Raw genomic sequence first — 3658 nt, 5'->3', positions numbered from 1 at the left:
TTTGATATTGGTCTTCTTTCTCTCCATTGTTGGACAAATTTGATTAGAAACTCCTTGAAAGCAGAGGCCTATTCATCTCTGAAGTCTATTCCCAAGTTCTACCAGAAATAACTCCCTGGGGCAATGTTCCTTTGTTTAAGGTAATTCAAAATTTAAAAAAATCAGCAATGACAAAAGCAACCTGAAATTCGAACTTGTTTAAATTGTGCAGTGCCCATGCCACTCCATGGGGGGAAACAAAATTGCTTAGAACACAGCCTCCATTTCAAGACACAAAACCCAACCCAGGGCAGCTTGCTCGACCCTCGTGCTTGCCTTTCTTACCCCCAGCTTCCCTTTCTGGGCTCCCAAGGGACCTCTCCTTCATCAGCACCTTCTCCAAGCACTACAGGTTGAGAAGCCCTTAGCAAAAATGCTTGGGTCCAGAAATGTTTTGTATTTCGGAATTTTTCAGATTGGGAATATTTGCGTATACCTAATGAGATATCTTGGGGATGAGACTCAAGGGTAAACATGAAAATCATTTCTATTTCACATATACCTCATACACATAGCCTGAAGGCAATTTTATAAAATCTTCATGCACCTGCATTGTGTCTGAGACCTATTGCATGAGACCAGACATGGAATTTTCCACTTGGAGCATTTTGTTGACTCAAAAAACTTTGGGATTCAGTGCATTTTGGGGTTTTCAATTAGCAATAATTGTGCCTCAGGTAACCCTCACCGGATACGATACTGCCGCTTTGCAAAGCTTGCATTGGGGTTTTCAGATTAGGGATTAGCCTGTATTACTTTATTCCTAAGCTTATTTTCATCTGAGTTTTTGAGACCGAAATTCATTCATACTCTTCTTACTGCTTTAGCCAAGCTTTTGCACAGACACCATTTCTCCCCTGTCTAATTACAATCTGGAAGGCTTTTTCACCAGCTAGAGGAATTCTTATATAGCCAGCAGGTGGCCATAGGGAGTGCGGAAGAAAGGAGAACCTTCAAATCACAGTAGATCTGCTTGTTTGAGCCTTAAACTAAGCAAGATTCAAATCTCTGTAGGGTGAATGAATTAGGAGGGAGGTGTCAGAATGGACTGCCCATTATCTGAGTGGCTTATGAATACATTAGCATTAATTAATACATACATGAATATGTTTTACATTAATTTGTGTTGTTGAAATAGATGTGGGCCGACCATCTGCCTAAGGGCATCCAGGAAGCGTTCCCAGAATTCTCTCAGTAGCCATGAACTAACCAGTTCACCCCTATGTTCTATGTCCATGTTTGGACAAGGGATGTTCCAGCATCTCAAACAATTAGGTGAAGACTTGTTAATACCAGAAAATGATGGTGTCGCAGCCCTTCTGCTTCCATCAGAATCCAATAATGCAGGATAAACATTTGGTGCCTACTCTACGCATTCTACAACTGAGGCCTTACTTGATGAAGCTGGGAGGGAGACTGTTGATTGTACAGTCTCCTGCACTTGCTACCCCCAACTTCAGTTAGCAGCCCCAACAATGGCTGGGAAGGTAAGGAAAATTAGACGCATCACACAAGGGGGACAAGTGAAGTCGGAAAGCTTGGGACATCCAGCCTCATCCCAACAGCCTATGTGTTCAGACATGTTTTACTCCAGAAACTCTGCTTTTAGAGAACACATGTCCACTTTTACCTGAAGAGGCCTCTGGGCGGAAAGGGCTCATCCTCAGAAATCCTTCCCGTAAGTGAAAGAGGAAGGCAAAAGTCGCTGGAGGCTGGGGAGGAGGAAGGGAAGGGAGGAAAGCGAGGAGGCTCTTGGAAAAGTTCAAGAAGAAAGAAAACAAGGGCGAGAAAGGAGATGAGCTGCAGGAATGGACCAGGGAAATAAACAACCCCCCGTGGGGGAGAAGGTGCTTCTCGAGAGAGAAATAATGAAAATTAAAAATGCTTCTTGAGAGTCCTGCTGCTGAACAACAGAAAATTCATTGCTTTATCTTTTCATCACCAAAAGAAGTATTGACTACAGAAGGAAAAAGGAAGGCGCTAACACTTGCTTGTGTCTTCTGGGAAGGCGTCCACTAGCCCACGGGTTTGGGGACAACTGGACAGAGGTGTCTCTGGCAGGAGGCAGCTCCCCAAGCACTGAGCTGTCACAGACAGTGCCCGCAGTCCTCCCTGGGGAGCAGCCTGCAGAATTGTGCTGAGATGGCTCTGTCTGCCCGATGCATGCTACGCCCTGACACATGAGGGGCTTGCAACATGATTAGGAAAATGTGCATTCTTGTGTAATTCCATTTGTCCATAAACCCTTCAACGTTTTCTTGTACATGATCACATTATTATAACAGACGTTCCCCTAGTTTCATTAGGAATCTGAGGTACAAAGGAATTAAATCTCCTGACACTACATACCCCCTCATATCTCAAAGTCACACAAGGAGTGAATCCACTGAAACAGTGTTAACTGCATATAATTTATTAGCTACGTACCTAGAAGCCCCCAAAATAGGTCTTCAGGTTAGGCTTGATCAGGGAGTTCATTAATTTTCCTACAGTTCTCTCACCTATGTGCTTCTGTGGGTGCCAGCTGCATCCTCACACCCTCGCATCTCCACACTTAGAAGCAGCAGAACTGTATCTCACATTACCTAGGGCATCTCCTCTACTAGTTTGCACGGAGTAAGATGAAAGTGAATTTTCCAGGAGTGCCTAGAAAATGGCGCCTGCATTCTCAATGGCCCCAGTTGGAGGGCATGCTTTCCTGGAACCAGTAACTGAGGCTGGAAATAGGATTATTCTGGTGATGTAAGCATGACAGATATACCTAATCTCTGGAGTGGGGTAGAAATCAGTTTCTCCAGGAGGCAAAACTGCTGAGGAATTGTGGGTACCACAGTGGAAGTCGAGGTGATTACCAAGAGAAGGCATAAGTACTCAAGTGGGCACCCATATGTCCTCTGCAGCGGGTGTGGTGGACTGTCTGTTATTTAATGGCTTTCACTTCCTTCCTGCCTCCACGAGAGGAGGCCCCGTGAACCCGGACTTACGCACATAACTTACGCACGTAACTTATGGTTTCCCTACCCGTGGCTTTGGGTCTGGTCACCCGACCTGCTTTGGCCAGAGGAACATGAGCAGATACGACACAAGCACAGTTGAAGTTACGCTCTTGCTCGTCTGCCATCACCGTAAGGACGTAAAGCTGGTAGCCCGCTCCTCCAGGAGGTCGACGAGCCACATGGGAAGCAGACCTGGACCTAATCTGCAGCTTGGAGGCCAGAGCAGCTGGGTCAGCCTAAGCCAGCCAGCCCCCAGCTGACCTGCAGGGCTGCCAGCGAGACTGAGTCACTGTGTAGTAATGGGGCAGCTAAGTGGGCTCTGGGCGTGTGTGATTCTTACAGGAAGCACCGAGCATTGCTCTGTCGGCCTTTTCTCTTTGTGGCTGCAGTCTCGCCTGGGTCTCAGTCGAAAACGAAGCCTGTAGCTTTATCCTCCATTTTCAATCGCACAAAAGCATCCCATGCAGTGGGCAGGCCCTTTGGAAGGTGCTTGAAGAGCACCACCCCTCGCACCCCAGAGGCCGGCCAGCCTCGGGAAGGCAGAGCCATGCAGCCAGCCCTGGCTTGCAATTCCTGCCAGGCACAAGCTTGCGATACTGAAACGGCTGCACCTCACACTGTCA

At 46.9% G+C, this 3658-nt stretch overlaps 1 pseudogene; it reads right to left on the bottom strand.

Moving 5' to 3' along the window:
• Positions 1–624: 624 nt before the first annotated feature.
• LOC133772139 (U4 spliceosomal RNA) lies at positions 625–756 on the bottom strand (annotated as a pseudogene).
• Between the last annotated feature and the right edge of the window lie 2902 nt (positions 757–3658).

This window comes from Lepus europaeus, chromosome 12 (assembly GCF_033115175.1).
Source record: "Lepus europaeus isolate LE1 chromosome 12, mLepTim1.pri, whole genome shotgun sequence".
Lineage (NCBI taxonomy): Eukaryota > Metazoa > Chordata > Mammalia > Lagomorpha > Leporidae > Lepus > Lepus europaeus.
The sequence above is the reverse complement of the archived record's forward strand: the minus strand, read 5'-3'. Positions and strand labels throughout refer to the sequence as shown.